The following is a 17,048-nucleotide window of genomic DNA, read 5'->3' on the forward strand; positions in this document are numbered from 1 at the left end:
TTTGTTTGTATCCATGAGTAGACCCGGCATGGGTGGTTTACCATTGGCGTTGGCTACATGACACCTGATGCACTTCATGCTTGCATCCTTGACTAACCACTTGCTTGTCATCACTCACATAGGGTTCACTAAATATGCTTCACTCTCACTATCTACCATAATCCCTGATGCCAAACAGCATATATCCCTTTGGCAAGCAGTTGGTGTCTTTCCCTCACAGAATGCACAATAGTCACCTTTGGTCCAGAGTCCAGCAGACAGACAAAACACAGGTAGTACTTACTGCATTTATTTACATGTGCAAATCATGATGGAGCTCACAGGTATAGATCATAGAACAAGCACAAACATGTTTTGTGCCAGTGGGTGTCCAGACAGAGTCCATGGGAGAATATGTCATGGGACATGTGTAGGAGAGGAATTTTTCAGTGAGGAGAATGACCACAATGTCAAAATGGTTATGGTGAACAGGGCAAAAGCAAAATGAGGGCAGTGGCAGCTGATTTCCCCAGGCATGTTCATAAGCACATGGAAAAGGAGAAACTGGGGATGTGGCACCAATGAATGCTACTGGAGTCTTTTTCATTGGATAGAGGTGCAGTCCACATCTTTATCCTCTGATGTATGCAGTGTCTTCCGTGAGGGGGGTTGTAGGTGCTGCAGCCAGGGAAGGCACATACATCAAGGGAGGAAGTTGTGGATCCTGTGCCTGTAGCAGCATTCATCTGTGCAAAACATATGAGGCAGCACAGCAGCAAGGAGGATCTGCTGGTTCTGGAAAATGCCAGCAACGTCAGGGTGGAAGGCACCCATGGCAGAAAAGTGTGAGTCGTGCTTCTGCTCCATCGGCTCCCAGATGATTCTTACAGCCCTCAGCTTGTTGGCCACCTTGTTGGTGTCACTTTGGCAGGGCATTTGTTCATGCCTCTGCCTCATGACATAAGCCATGTCAACAAGGGACTGCTGAAGTTCACTGAGTGGAGAGTAGGTATCTCTGATGGCCGCAGTATTGTCCCTTTTGGGAACGACGCAACCAGGGACTCCCCCTATGTTGGCCACCATGGTCTCCATCCCTGCCAGCACCGCCTCTCCCATCACCTGCTGGACTCCTAATGCAGTACTTTGGAAAGTAGTCCGTGGACCCTCGAAGTCCAGGGCTATGGGTAGGATGACAGGTGGTGCCTGGTTGTGAGACGGGGGATTTAGAGACACCACGACGCTGTTGACCCTCCTTGAGCCCAGAGATGGCATCTCAATGCAGTCCAGGAGTTTTTGGAGAGTTTATGGTTGCAGTGGTGGCTGTCTTGAGACGGGGATGGTGGACGGGCAGGTGGATAAAAAAAGTAGCTTCTCCCTCGCCGCTGCGCCGCCGCACACCTCTCTTCCGCTGGTGGCACCGGAAGGACTTAGGCTCCCCTACTCTCCCAGCCAATCATTTGGGTATTGATTGTTTTAGCGATTGATTATATGCAGGAAGGGATACGCCATATTTAGAGGAATACATGCCACCCCCTGGCCTCACCCCTGCACTGGTGCAAAAAGAACTGCCATGGACCAACGTAGGCACCCTTTCACCATGCTGCAAGGGTGCATGTGTTGGTGCACAGATGTTCTTTTTTCACCAGCACAGGAGTGACATGTTTTCCTGTGAATATGGTTTATCTCTGCATTTTTGTAATGAATCAATCAGCAATCAATAAATCAATCAATAACTTGTATAGCGCTCTACTTACACGTGAGGGTCCCAAGGAGCTGAGGGGATGGGAGGGGGTGCTGTTACTGCTCGAAGAGCCAGGTCTTGAGGAGCCTTCTGAAGGTGAGTAGGTCTTGGGTCTGACGGATGTGGGTAGGGAGGGTGGTCCAGGTCGTGGCGGCGAGGTTGGAGAAGGAGCTGCCGCTGGAGGTCATCCGTTGGATGCGGGGGACAGTGGCGAGGGCGAGGCTGGCGGAGCAGAGATGGTGAGTGGGGGTGTGGAAGCTGAGTCTGCCCTTCAGGTAGGCTGGTCCGGCGTTGTGGAGTGCTTTGTGTGCGTGGGTGAGGAGCTTGAAGGTGATCCTCTTGTCGACGGGGAGCCAGTGTAGGTCTCTCAGGTGGGGGGTGATGTTGTTGCGGCGGGGGACGTTGACGATTACTCGGGCAGAGGCGTTTTGGATGTGTTGTAGTCGTCGTAGGTGTTTGGCTGGGATTCCTGCGTAGAGTGCGTTGCCATAGTCCAGTCTGCTGCTGACGATGGCCTGTGTCACCGTTCTTCTTGTTTCGGTTGGGATCCACTTGTAGATCCTGCGAGATCATGCAGAGGGTGTTGTAGCAGAAGGAGGAGACAGCGTTGACCTGTTTAGACATGGAGAGGGAGGAGCTGAGGATAAAACCTAGGTTGCTTGCGTGGTCGGTGGGTGTTGGTGCTGTTCCCTGTGTGGTCGGCCACCAGGAGTTTTCCCAGGCTGAGGGGTGGGTCCGAGCATGAGGACCTCCGTCTTGTCCGAGTTCAGCTTCAGACAGCTGCTCTTCATCCAGTTCGCGACAGCCTTCATTCCCTTATGGAGGTTGGTTTTGGCGGTGTGTGGGACCTTTGTGAGGGAGAGGATAAGCTGGGTGTCGTCAGCATAGGAGATGATGTTGAGGTCGTGATGGCGGGCCATGTAGACGTTGAACAGCGTCGGGCTGAGGGATGAGCCCTGGGTGACGCCGCAGATGATGTCGGTGGCTTCAGATCAGAAGGGTGGGAGGCGGACGCTCTGGGTTATGCCGGTGAGAAAGGACGTGGTCCAGTCGAGAGCCTTCTCTTGGATTCCGGCTTCTAGGAGGCGTGTCTTTAGAGTGTGATGGCAGACTGTGTCTAAGGCGGCTGACAGGTCCAGAAGGTTGAGGGCTGGCGTTTCGCCGTTGTCTAGTTAGCTCCTGATGTCGTCTGTGGCGGCGATGTGGGCTGTCCCGGTGCTGTTGTTTCATCTGAATCCGGACTGGGACGGGTCCAGGATGTTGTTGTCTTCCAGGTGGCGGGCCAGTTGCATGCTGACAATTTTCTCGATGAACTTTGCCGGGAAGGGGAGCAGGGAGATGGGCCGGAAGTTCTTGAGGTCCTTGGGGTCGGCTTTGGGCTTCTTGATAAGGGTGTTGATTTCGGCGTGCATCCAGCAGTCCGGTAATGTTGCTGTTTCGAAGGAGATGTTGATGACCTTTCGAAGTTGGGGGTGTGATGACTGGGTCTGCTTTGTTGAATACATGGTGAGGGCACGGGTCAGTCGGAAATCCTGAGTGGATGGAGTTCATGACCTTGCGTGTCTCGTCGTCATTGACGATGGACCAAGATGTCAGGCGGCTGGCACTGGTGGTGTTAACAGGGGAGGTGGAGTCTGGCGTAGTCGGGCGGTTGTGGTGTTGAGGGGGTCGTGGATGTCTGCGATCTTGCGGTGGAAGAAGATGGCTAGTGAGTCGCACAGTTCTTGTGAGGGCGGGATGTCGTTTGCGTTGGCGCTCGGATTGGAGAGTTCCTTTTCGATGCTGAAGAGCTCTTTGCTGTTGTGCGTGTTGTTGTCCAAGCGGTCTTTGAAGGAGAATCTCTTGGCTAGTCTGATGAGGTGGTGGTGTCTGCGGGTGGCGTCCTTGTGGGCTGCATGGTTGTCCGTGTGCGTTCTTGTAGCCATGTCTTCTACAGTTTTTGGCAGAATTGTTTGTGGCAACACGATTCACCATTTGATTGTAAATATGCCACATGGTCCTCTGGTATACATCACTTGCATCCACCCCCACAACCAGTCAGATTTAATAGATAGGAGGAGTTCAGGTGGTCCCTACCATGGCAGCTAAAATATTTGTGCTCTGACCTTGCATGCCAGGACAGCTGTTCAATCTCGGCTTCAATGGGCAGGGCTCGTGAAATGTCCCTATGTGTAGATACCTCCCATGGCCTATATATCTCCCACCCTTCAAGTGGGTTGTTTCTCTTCTGGGAAACCCATTCCATGCTTTGGATTTCCAGGCAAGATTAATGTGCATGGGCCCAGGTACGACAGAGGGACATATATCCTAAACATATGATGCACCGTAGTACCACAAACCATCTTGCTGAGCAAAGCTGTGTCATTAGGAAAGTGCAGGGAAGTGCTGTGTTTGCAGCAATACAATGCATCTCTGTGTTTTCCTCCATGCTTGTGCCAGCCCAGGTGCCGTTGCACCATAGACCAAGGGTGCCTGTTTTGGCAGTCAGCTGCTGTTTGTCCACTGTCAGAAAGTACAGGCATCCGCCATATCTTGTAGATACGGCACATTCTTGCCCTTTTCATTTGATGTAGGACAGAACAGCTAGAAGGATTGTGGTGCTGCCCTATTGCAAAATTTTGTCAATAGGCACATGGGCCTTCCATTTATGTCATGTTTAACAATAGATGAGCCAGCATACTACCCTTTGGCATGCAGACGGTGCCACAAGGCACTGGGACATAGATGCCCGCACTGCATGACATGACCTACTTACACACATTACCCCTTGTTGGAACCGCAGACATCTGCTTCTCCAAGGGATCCAGCTGATCCTGGGGCGCTGAACTATCATTTCTGGTCTGCAATGCTGTCTTGAGATTGATTGCTAGTTTCTCCTTTGTCCTGTGCTTGCAATCATGTCAGCACTTTTTACAGTCACTCAATGTCCTTTTGACTTCAGCACCGGTGTTCAGCTTGTCCATAATGGTCTGCCCTAAGGCCTTTTTCCTCCCCAATGACATTCTGGAGCTGACAAATCTGGTGTTGGTGCTCTGTCACCTCCGTGATCAAGATCTCATTTGGCTCCTCACTGAACTTGCACTTCCTCTTCCCCTGGGACTCTTGCTGGTCATCCTGGCTGGTACTGAGGTCGCTGGGGTTGTTGTCCTGGGTTGTGCTCACTGTTGATTGTTCCATTGCAGCTTTCAGGTAAGTTTTTAATTTTTTTTCCTTTTAGCCGCATTTTTTAAAAACAAATTCCCCACTAGGCACAAAAAAGTGATGCCAAGACGGGTAGCGTCTATTTTCTAGATAATTAGTCGAGCGTCACTTTTGCAGCATTAGTGTCAAATTTCCTTACTACTCGGTGCACACACCAACGTCAGGTTTACTGTGCCGACTTCTTACTAGCGCCATTGTGCGCCATATTGTAAATACGATGCAAACATGGCATTGGAATCTGTCATATCACGGCGTTAAATGTTTGGGCGCACCGCTGGTTCAAAACGGCAGTGCACCAGTTCTTGTAAATATACCTGCCAGTTTGGGCAATGGGGGGGGCGAACTGAACCTAGACAGCTTAAAGCAATTAAAGCCACCAAATAAAAAGCCAGAAAATGTGAGTTACCCACCACAAAGCCAAGGGTAAGCAACGGGAAGAATGCATTCCTAAGTAAGCTTTCTGATTGTCCCCAAGATGTCTTCAGCATAGTTTTTGAAGTAAAAATGGGCCCCTACCCTCTGTTGAGGTAGTGATGTTCAGCCATAATTAGAGCACAGTGGTCCACTCAGACCACTTGTCCATGAATCACTGTACCTGCTGCCCTATAGCAAGCTTCACAGATGAGTGACAAGAAATGCACATTTCAAGATAAGGGGGCCAAACATTTTTCGTGGAAAATCAAGCCGTCAGAATTCCGCTTCCATAGCAAATAAATCGCTCACTTTCCTTGGGCCACGTCTTTTACATTTATATTAATACCCCATGCATAACAAATGTTCAATTGCTAATGTAGTTTCTCGCGCATAATTTCCCAAGAGGGTACTAGTGGGCGATCATGCCCTGAAAGCTGCCATTAAAAGTGATTTATATAACCTATAACAACTGATTCACTAACCGGCTCTGAATACATTGCACACCTTTACAGTTGTCGTATGACAATTCCTCACATTAGACGTTAGTGACAACGTCCAAAGCCATTGCATGTATACATTATGTAAAATGCATTATATCCACAGGCCTGTATACCCAGCCTCATCCTTCTTGTTGGTGTTTGTTATAAACCATTACGAATTCCATCTGCTGCTGTCACCAGCTTGGGCTAAACATATTGAATTAGAATTGCTCTTCTTTCGGCAGGGAAGCAAGCCTGACTGCAGGACTGCGGCAGATTGTGGATTGCAGCTTACAAATAAACTGAATTTATGAGCCAGTGGTGCTCGTTTTGCGTTGCTGTCTGCCCTCTTCATTGTAAGGGCCTCTGATGAAGGGAGCAGCCTCCTCAGATCAGATTTATTGGACATGGCACAGACTTTACTGCCACTCCATCGAATGAGAAGGCGAGAATATACGTTTTATGCACAGCATGGATGGCGCTATATTTTCTAATCGGTGTGATTTCTTTATGGGCATGTCCTATATGCAGATTGCCTGGCCTAAGTATTCTTTGATTAATTCAAAATATTTATGTAACTTTTACACTCTTATAGGAAATGATCGCTAATGGGAGAATAAAAGTGAAAAACATAAGCTAGCATGAAATAAGGTAGGAGAGTTGTTTTACGGCAGGATGCTGGTTTGCTGGAAATGACCTGCGCATCGTTTCTTGCTTGGATCCCGCATCAAGAGCTCTTGACATTTCTTCCAGATTGCTGCTGCGGACAGTAGTGGAGCAGCCGAGGCGAAGGAAGCAGTGCAGCTTCATAAAGGGCACGCTGCCAGATGTAATTGAATCCTTCGACAGACTCACACGGCTGCTGGAGGAAGGTAACAGGGTCAACTTGTTGTCTCTGTGTTTGTCACAGCGTTTGATGCAGTGCCACGCCACAACAGGTTTGCAGCAAGCTGCAGTCAATTGCGTAGAAGAAATAACTGGCTGGGAGGATACCAGATTAGTTCTAGTGCTCGGTGAAATATCGGAGAATTGACATTGGTGGATGGCCTTTTTTTCTTTTTATTTGTCTTTCCAACAAGACTCAACTCTAAAATGTACGCACTGAGATGGGGCTGTCTGTATACGTAGCAAACCATATTAGAGAAACCTATTTATATATTTTCACAGAGGAACGTATACATATACACGGTGCCTTCAGCTAATAATTAACATCTTGTACTTCCTTCTCATTAGTCTTAATTTCAAACTCTCTACTAGGCCCCAGTCACATGTGGCCCAGAAAAAAATGCGCTTTCCTGGATGCAAATTGCCTAACCTGAAAATAAAGATTGTTCGACGTTTGACATTGATTGTGTAATCAGTTTGTACCTCAGTACTCCATACGGAAAGGGGAAATGCCTTAATAGCGATTGTTGCTCCCCATCCTGGGGTTCACAAACTGCAAATATGCACTATGTGCTTGCCCGGTTTGCATCAAATTTGGCCTTGCAAATATCTACTGAGCAAAAACAGAATGTAAGACAACGAATGTAAAATACCAGTGCAAATGTGATCTGACACACAGCTCAGTATTGCTACAGCCATCAGAATCAGGGATCAAGTGGCTAATGTATTGACTGGAGTCTGATGGCAAGGGGGTTCAAATGGTGGCATTCATTAACAATAGAATAGAATATAGAGAAGTCTGTGAAATGTTGAGGATAAAAGTATAATGGGCCATAATATAGAAGACCAATATATGGAGAAGGTGAATGGATATAGATAACTATACATTTACTATTCTTCACTCCACATCGACATACCTTGAAAAAAATATATATGCACACACACAAATACACACACACACACACACACCCACAAGTGTGCGCCCGCACACATACACACACACACACAGGACTTGCTCTTTCTGTAGGGTCTTCCCCAAACTTTTTGCCTTCACCTTCCTGTTTTATGAACCCTTTTTTGTTGGCGTGTAGGACTCTGCACACTCTACCACTGCTTAATAGTGCGCAAGTGCTTGTGCTCTCTCCTTTAAAGATGGTGAAATTCGCTTACACCGGATTCGTACATTTAATTTAGCTGTAAGTCGCTAGTAAAGTGATACTACCTACATGTAGCTAGGGCCTGTAAATTAAATACTATTAGTGGGACTGCAACATTTATTGTGCCATCCACTTAAGTTGCCTTTTAAACACGCCACAGGCATCCATTGCAGCCTGTGTGTGCAGTTTTAAAATGCCAGTTTGAACTGGCAAAATAAACCTTGATACAAGCACAGGCAGGACATGTTCCAGAACTGCACGCACCCATTGTTTACTTTTTTGTTTCTTATGTTTATAAAAGTTTAACAGACTGATTGTATGCACCTTAACCCACATTCAAAATAAACATTTTGTCAGGCCTAAACCTTCCTTTTTAATACATATAAATCACCCTCAGAGTAGGTCTAAAGCCGTCAGGAAGCATGTTTGAAAAGTTGGACATTTCCTGGTAGGGAAAAACTTCAAAATTCCTTATTCACTCCTGCAAGGCCTACCTCTTCTGTAGGTTAACAATGGGTTGTCTTATTACATTTAATAAGTGATAACTTTCAATTTGGACAACACAGAATATTGAGTTTGGTGTCTAAAGAATTGCAATTAAATCCCTCTTCAATGGTAAATTTGGATTTTAAGTAACAATTTTGAAAATGTCACTTTTAGAAAGTTGTTTTATTTTTGTCACAACCATTTTCTGGCTACAGCCTATATTCTGGGTCATTGACTAGGTGTAGCTGCCAGTTGCTCTTTCTGTATTGCTCCCAGACAGTGAGACAGATGGGGAAATGATGTTCGCAGGATGGACCATCACTGGCATGATTGGGGGGTGGAGCGCTCACCTACCACACTTGCAGATTACAAAGCCTCTGCCTTGGGACTCTCGCAAAGGGTTTGACACTAGTCCTGTGTGCCCCCACATAAACTGATGCCAGGGCAGGGTGGCAAAAAATGCCAAGCACCTCCGGTAGTGAAACCCTCTAGAAACTTATCCTACTTCAAAGCTGTTACTAATTATGAATATTGGACCCTCAGACACAACTCTTTAGAACATCTCTGGACCTGTGAAAGATTAAGAAGTACTGCTGTGTGGCTCTGCTGCAAGAACTGCTTCTCTGCTGCTGTGCTACTTTGCTGTCCTGCTGCCGTAGTGAGAAGATCTGGCCCTGCACCTTAAACCTAGGTCCACCAGAATGATCCCAAGGGCTTGTTGGCTGACCTCCTCTTAAGTGCTTTCGGAACAGAAAAGGCTCTTACCACCTTAAACCTAGCACCTTGTCTCTGTCTCCATGCATCTTCCCCGTGCAGTGGTGCCACCCCAGTTATCCATACTGGCACGCATACACCCACTGATTCACCAATACCCCTTGATATATATATTTAACACTCATAAACTTTTTAAGAACACTCACAGTCACTGGATTATGTAATCAGTAATGTCTCTTGAGATGTCATCAGTGATGTCATGAGTGATGTCACTGGCCATGTCATGAGTGATGTAATATGTGAGGTAATAAGCAGTGCATTTCGGGGGCACAAGTTATAGTTAGCTCACTAACTATAACAACTGAATTTCACTGGCTTGGACGGGTGAAACCTGATCCTAACTATAATATCCCTGTAACCTTTGGTTATTTCAGCGTATTTCTATGTTTTAAAAAAAAATTCAATTTCCTAACTATAAAGTACATGTAACCTTTGTTTTTTCATTGAATATATATTCACTGAAGCTAGAACAAGCTTTCATCGCTGAATGAAAAAAATGGTGGGAGATGTCACTGACGAGATACATTGCATGTAAAAGGATACCATGTAGTCTAAGTATCTTTGTGATGCCAAGATTTGAGGATATGGATGCAGATCTATTTGAGGAATGAAGATTCAATACAGAGGGATGCTTCTTCAGGCATATGGAAACACTCTTAACACATGCAAGACGTCACAGGGAGGAACAGACCGTAATCATTGACTTCCTCCTGAAGGAGCTTGAAACAATGAACAAGAGAAAATAAGTAAATTACTGAAGAAAATGGAAGAATGGATTCAAAAACATGAAGAAGAAACTTGAATCCGCGAGACTCACAAACTGGATTATCAATTTGGCAGGCTCTATACGTTCGCCAAGAAATACAAACTGTTTAGAACAAAAGAGAAACTCATTATGAGAGGTTGTGCTACAGCGGATGTTAATGGTACTGATACAAGTTCTGAACCAGGATCCGCTGCTGATGAAGGTACAAGGAATAAACTGGATTTTCATGAGGAAATGAGGCTGCTGAGAATGGTGATACCCCAAAGAGGCTGGGGCAAGGCAATTTAAAATGAGGAGGGGCAAGAGGGAATGGGAAACAGACAGTGGAATCCCAGGACTAGCATCCTTGTGTGATGTGATGGGAGAAGAAGCAGACACAATCATTAACATGTCGGGTGTACCCTTGACGCCGGCCCAAGCGAAGATCTTGAATTTAGACCTGAGTCTCTGCCCATCAGTAAGCCCTGTTTTTGTCAACTTAAGAATAGAAGCTTTCAAATTCACAAGAAAATTGAAACTGTACAAACACTTTGCTATGAGAGACACAAGACCTGTAACAAGTATTATGAACATGGATCAAACAACTGCCCATTTCACTATTGGTGACATCTCTGAGATAATGAACATTGTCAATCTGGACAGAGTAGGAAGCATTAGTGGCTCTACTCAGACAGTAAATGAAATAGATATTTCAAAACTAGAACGATTGGGATTTTCAACAAATCGTACAATCGAGAGCAGTCTGAGACCAGCAAATAGGTGTATGTTGCAGTTACCAACAGGTAACCTGGTGGATGTATTTCATGAGCTCTTAACAGAGGACATCCATAAAAGGAGGGCTTCAAAACGCCGGAAGCAATTTAACAACTTTACTGCAGCAGACTGGCAGGATCTGAATTCATTAAGAAACAACAAGTACATCCTTCGAAATCCTCAGACAAAGGTAGAAATATAGTGGTATTTAACACTGATCAGTACACTAAAGAGATGACCAGACAACTAAGGGTCAAGGACATTATAGGGAATTAAGAAATAAACCCATTGTAAACCATCAAAAGGAATATCATGATATGTTAAAGAGTTGGACTGATGACGGACTACTGTCTATCGAGGAATTTCCATATCTTAAAGTAGATCACCCAGGGGCACCTGTCCCATATTGTAGCCCAAAGATTGACAAGAGTCTATGCAATCCTCCTGAGAAGACCTATTGTGACCAGTTTACCACCCTATATAAAAGATACAAATTTTTTTTTGCAGGAGATCAATGATATTCCCTGGCAGAATAGTTATCTTATGGTAGCTATTGATGTCTGCTCTCTTTATACTTCCATTTCTCATGAATGTGGCATTGAAGACTGCTGTTACTTCTTAATGTCGAGACCTCTGAACCTTGTACAACACACCATGATGCTTCTCAAGATGCTTTCATTCTGTCTCACTCACAACGTCTTTGATAAGAAGATGTACCTACAAAAACAGAGTATGGTGATTGGGGCAGCCTTAGCCCCCACTTATGCCAACATTTACATGGGCTGGTGGGAGAAAGAAGTAGCATGGGCTGACTGTAATGTGCACCACACAGAGAAGATTGTGATGTGGGTGCGCTTCATAGATGTTTTCATCCTATGGGATGTTAATGAGACATCATTGAATGAGTATGTTACCACCTTGAATAAGAATCCATTAAACATACAACTGAGTGTAAAGTGCAGCCCAGATGAGATACACTTACTTGAAGTGAAGTTACAAATCAGAGATGGATTGATACTAACAACCATTTTTCATAAGAAGGCGGCATGCAACTCAATATTGCATGGTAACAGTGGACATCCACGCTCTTTGAAATGGAGCATACCTTATGGCCAGCTTTTGAGAGCACGCAGGATATGATAAGTTCTACTAATGAATAGTTTGAGGCAGAAGCCAGGTCCATGGTTCTATGATGTATGGAGAGAGGATATCCAGAACCAGTTCTCATTGAAGCAAAACAAAGAGTTTTGACCAAAGACAGAGAGCAGCCACTGTTTAGAAAAATGCAGACAGCCACCAGAACAGAGGACATGAATGAACAAAACCATGTCATAAGGTTCTTTATGTGGTATAACATGGAACAAAGCACAATCGGTTCCCTTATCAAACGAAATTGGAACATATTGCAACCTGAGGAACACCTTAAGGGATAGTGGGCCAAAATCCGAGAATAACATACTATAAGGCTCCATAACTGGGTGATATGCTAAATAGGTCTATGTTTTGTCAGGAACCGAACAGGCTCACTAACAGGAGCACAGGCTTCAAGAAATGTGCCACTTGCAAAGCTTGCTGGTTTGGATCAAACCAAACCTCCTATGCAATCTATGAGGAAGAGCCTGCAAAATCAAGAAAAAGATCACTTGTGAAACTGAATTTGTGGTCAATGTACTGTAATGTGGTTGTGGTATGTGATAAGTAGAGAGCAAGGTCAATAAAGACAAACTCAGGATTTTACAGCATATCAGGGCCATTAAGCATCAAGATAGAGCATAGCCTTTTATGGGTTGGCAAACGGGCCGATTCTATGAATTGGAATGTTTGCGAACGCAAAATAGGTTCATACATGTGGCCCTTAGATTCTTATATTCCTGTAAACAGTCATGTTGAGAAATCCACAGTCTGTTGCTGGAGAGAGGGGAAGCTCAGCTTCCCATCTGTACACTGAAATCTGGGTACCACAAGAAGTTGGGTTGAGGCAGATCGAAACTTTCAGGTAAGATGGTACTACCTATATTTTTGCTGTAGATAGATGGGACCAAGTTAGCGAAAAGGCAAAATAATATGCACATAGATTTAAAGCAGATCCTGTCTGTAAATGGCTGCCAGTAGAGTGGTTTTAATGTTTAGAGGAGGATAATCGAGGGATAACTGAAGAGCAGGACGAGATGCTGTATCCTGGATGTATTGCAAGGTATAGTATAATAAGTTAGAGACATCTAGGAAAAGAGGATGATAGTAGCCCTGGCAGCTGAGAATAGTCACATGGACAACTATTAGTGTGGAGAGATTCTTTCTGAACTTTGCTCTGACCTAACCAGAGTGATTTTATTAAGTTGGTATGGTTTCTGCTACATCCCAAAATAATAATCCAATTCCTGATGAGTATTATTGGAACATTTACAGAATGCTAAGGTAGAAACACAATTATTTGATAAGGCCTTCCTATCAAGTACTGACAGGGCGAATTGCTTACAGAATGGCCAACACCCAGACCACAGTCATTTACCTTGTGATCCTTCCAGCAATGATATTCCCATCATTTTGAATTACTCGAACTCCAGCGTACCTAAAAGTCACAATAACCCTCCTCGGAGATACCGTTGGCAAGTCAGGTGCATCCTGAGACAGTAATGGAGGAAGAAGTAACAACTATAATTTACCATAGTTACCATCAGGCTTCACTGGTCACGAGACTCTCAAGGACACCATAAGAGTTTTGAGTTCTGCTGCGACCTCTGGTGGATACAGTATTATACTATCTGCATCTAGCATGAAAACGACCCTCCATAGTAATCCCACTCCTAGCACCCTCCCTCTGAACAATATTCATTTATAGTCCATATCCAGTAAACAGAAAAGGAGATAGGGAGAATACATTATGTACAAATAAACAAATCAAGGTCATAATCACCTCCCAGAAATGCATATAACTTAGGACAGCGAGGAAAAACTCCCAATCCAGCATTTGAAAAGCTTACTCGCTAGCCACTGAGACAACGAGAAGCAGTGAAACTTTTCTGTTTCTGGATGCCTTTCAGGATATAGAATATTCTGAGTAAATTGAGGAAGGTATTTGAACCAGGAACAAATCAATTTGGATTGGTATGGATCCATTGAGGTAAAACACGGAATTACTTGTTTTACAGACCCTTGCCAAAAATCTTGGATTTTAAATTTCAGCATCGAAAGATGGAGATTTGATCCGTGGTTTAAGCAGTAACACTAGTTTGTAGTAGTATTTTTTATTTGTTGATTAATTAAAATCATTACAAACAAGAGTAAAGAACCATAAAAAAAACAATATGCACAAAGCTATTAAAATTCTTAAAATGATCCACCAATTATGAGTTGATAAATAATATTTTGACAAAATATTAAAACATTACATAAAAATAATTAAAATGCATTATACTTACTTAAGTGCCTTATGCTAGCAGCAAATAGCAAATAATATTTTAGCAGCATTTAACTAAAGTGACATGTGTTAGCAGTAGATATTATTAATACAAATGTTTAGCTGTTTTCCATTCGCAAACAATAATAAAGTGCAATGTGCATCACTAGATTAGTTTGTACTACTAGTCCCTTAAGCTGGTACAACATTATACTTCCAACAGCTCTCCAGTTATAATCCTAAAATTTTTTACCACGAAATACATTTACTTAGTCCATCAACTTTTTCGAATTTCTTTTCCGCAATAATGATGAAATTAACAAAAAGATTAATTAGTTTAATAGTGACCCCACTCAAACAGATAATAATTGCATTCCTACATGTTCCATGTTCTAACTCCTAGTTCATTAAAAAACGGTTTAAGGATAGACTTACGAGCGTCTGCCAAGGCTGGGCATAAAGTTACAATATGCAATAGGGTTTCCTCACTTAGCCCACAAAGCCTGCAAATACTCGATGGCCATTTATTCTCCCATTTTGGAATTCCATCTTTTGTCGGATATCTTCCCAACCTCAAGTGCATAAATGTATTCTTAATCAAAGATCTTAGATGGTATGACAAATAGGGTTGGGGCGACAACCTACCAAAGGAGTTAGCAATTGACCAGAAATTATTTTTTTTCCTTAAGTTCTCCTTATCCGCTATAGTCGTTAGAAATGCGGTCGTTTGATTAATTTCTTTCTTAAAAACTGTTCTACTCCTCATTTCATCTTCTAGTTTTGAATCACACAAGTGATTCCAGTGGTTCACTGGAACCATCCCTGAGGGAACACATTATTCTCCACAAGAGGATTCCAACACAGTTTTGTCGTTCTTGAATAAATTTCAATTATTTATTTCTTAGGGTTTTTCAAAGATAGTCATTTAGTTCGCTGTAATTTCAACATATGAGGCGTTATCAGTTTACTTCACATCCAATGCATTTCGGGCATTCATATTGCCCTTCATCAGGGAATGATACTGTCAAAGAAAAAACGTAAAGCATAATTACTAATGAATAATATTGGTCAACATATCATATTCGTGTCCTGTCTATTTCACACAATGGTTGTATTCAAATATAATTATGTTCACCAGCTCATGTCCCTTGTGCAAAGTGAAAATATAATAAAATAATGTTTTGTTTTGGACTCACATGCCTGCTTCTCTTGTGTCCTGAACGTGGTTGTTGTGTGCTGTGAAAGAATAACATAGAAAAACGAAAAAGTTAGCACTCGTGTGCTCGCGTTTAAAACAGCTTATGGCATGGCTCCTTCTAATCGTGTTGTCCCGTTATTTACTAACCTTTTGTGTTTTAGTTCAGCAGCTTCACGGCCGCCTTTTCACGTGTGTATCTTCTGTGATAGGACGCCACTCAAAAGAGTGTTCGCCATTGTGTTTGCTAATTTGAAATCTGTCCCGGTCACGTGGTATACTACAACTGATGAGAGACTATCTCTGTGTTGCGAATGTCGTACTTGGGGGAAAATGATAGTGATGTGTTGGGTAAAAGTGGATTTAATCAAAACTGGTTTCCTGGAATCGTGTTGTAATTCGGAAGACTTGGTGAGAAAAAAATGGAAATGAAAAATACGCCTGAGATCAAAAAGGAAAAGGGAGGGGTGCTGGAGTCGAACCCTGACGCTAATGAGAAAATTACGTTTACGTCACTTTTTTGACAATGTTTTACCAAGACCCACGACACAAGAAACAGATCAACTACAGGGACTAAGACCACCAAGTTCCTACCAGGCACCCATCAGTCATAAGACTCTAGACATTTTCGAGAAAATGGTTAAACAGGATCTTATAAGTATTAAACATCACCAAAGTGGCAAACATAACATCACACAAAAGGACCTAGACACCCTGAGGAAATTGTCAACTAAAGAGGAGATTATCTGCACCAAAGCGGATAAAGGAGGTGCCATAGTCATAATGAACCGTACCATGTACAAAGAGAAAGTATTGGAACATATCATGGATACCAACACGTACATGAGACTAGATAACAATCCCACTATGGAATTTATGCAAAACCTCAAAATAATCATTGAGAAAGCATATGAAATGGGCACCATCAGTGATAGAACAAAAAAGTTCCTCATCAAAGAAAACCCTAAAAGCCCAACTTTATGGATGACACCCAAGATCCACAAAAACCTAACCAACCCTCCTCTACGACCAATTGTATCTACTCGGAGCAGCCTGCACGAACCAATAGGACAACTATTGGACAAATACTTGCAACTATCGGTCAGAGGCATGAAAACCTACGTAAAGGACACAACTGACTTTCTCCTTAAATTGGAAACAGTTAACATAGATCCAGAAGAACAACTTATTTTATGCACCGCAGATGTTCGCTCTTTGTACACGGCCATACCACACTCTCTAGGTATTGAGGCTATTGAAAAAGCCTTAATGAACACGGATCTGGATATCGCTTTTCAGACATTCCTGATGGAACTAATGCTCTTTTCATTGTACCATAGCTATTTCAAATATAAGGATGCATGGTACCAACAACTCGTGGGCACAGCCATGGGCAATTCGGCAGCGCCGGTATACGCAAATTTATTCAAGAAGGACTACGAGGAAACACACATACTATCCAAAGCCAAATGGCGGGACAACCTCAAACTTTTTATAAGGTACATCGACAACATATTTATCGTCTGGAAAAGCTCAAGGGAAGATTTACAAGCAGCCTTAATTGAATTTAACAACATAGACGAAAGAATACAACTAACGTGCGAAATTTCCAACACAACAGTCACATTCTTGGATGTCAGAATAAATGTCACTAATGAAGGATTTGAAACGGATCTCTTTGTTAAAAGTACTGACAGGAACAACATGTTGCATTATACTAGCTTTCATGAACAAAATCTCAAGAAATACCTTCCGTTTTCACAAATGGCAAGAGCTAAAAGGATCACATCGGAGCATAATAAGATGGAACAAAGAATACAA

This window comes from Lissotriton helveticus, chromosome 3_2 (genome assembly GCF_964261635.1).
Source record: "Lissotriton helveticus chromosome 3_2, aLisHel1.1, whole genome shotgun sequence".
NCBI classification, from domain to species: domain Eukaryota; kingdom Metazoa; phylum Chordata; class Amphibia; order Caudata; family Salamandridae; genus Lissotriton; species Lissotriton helveticus.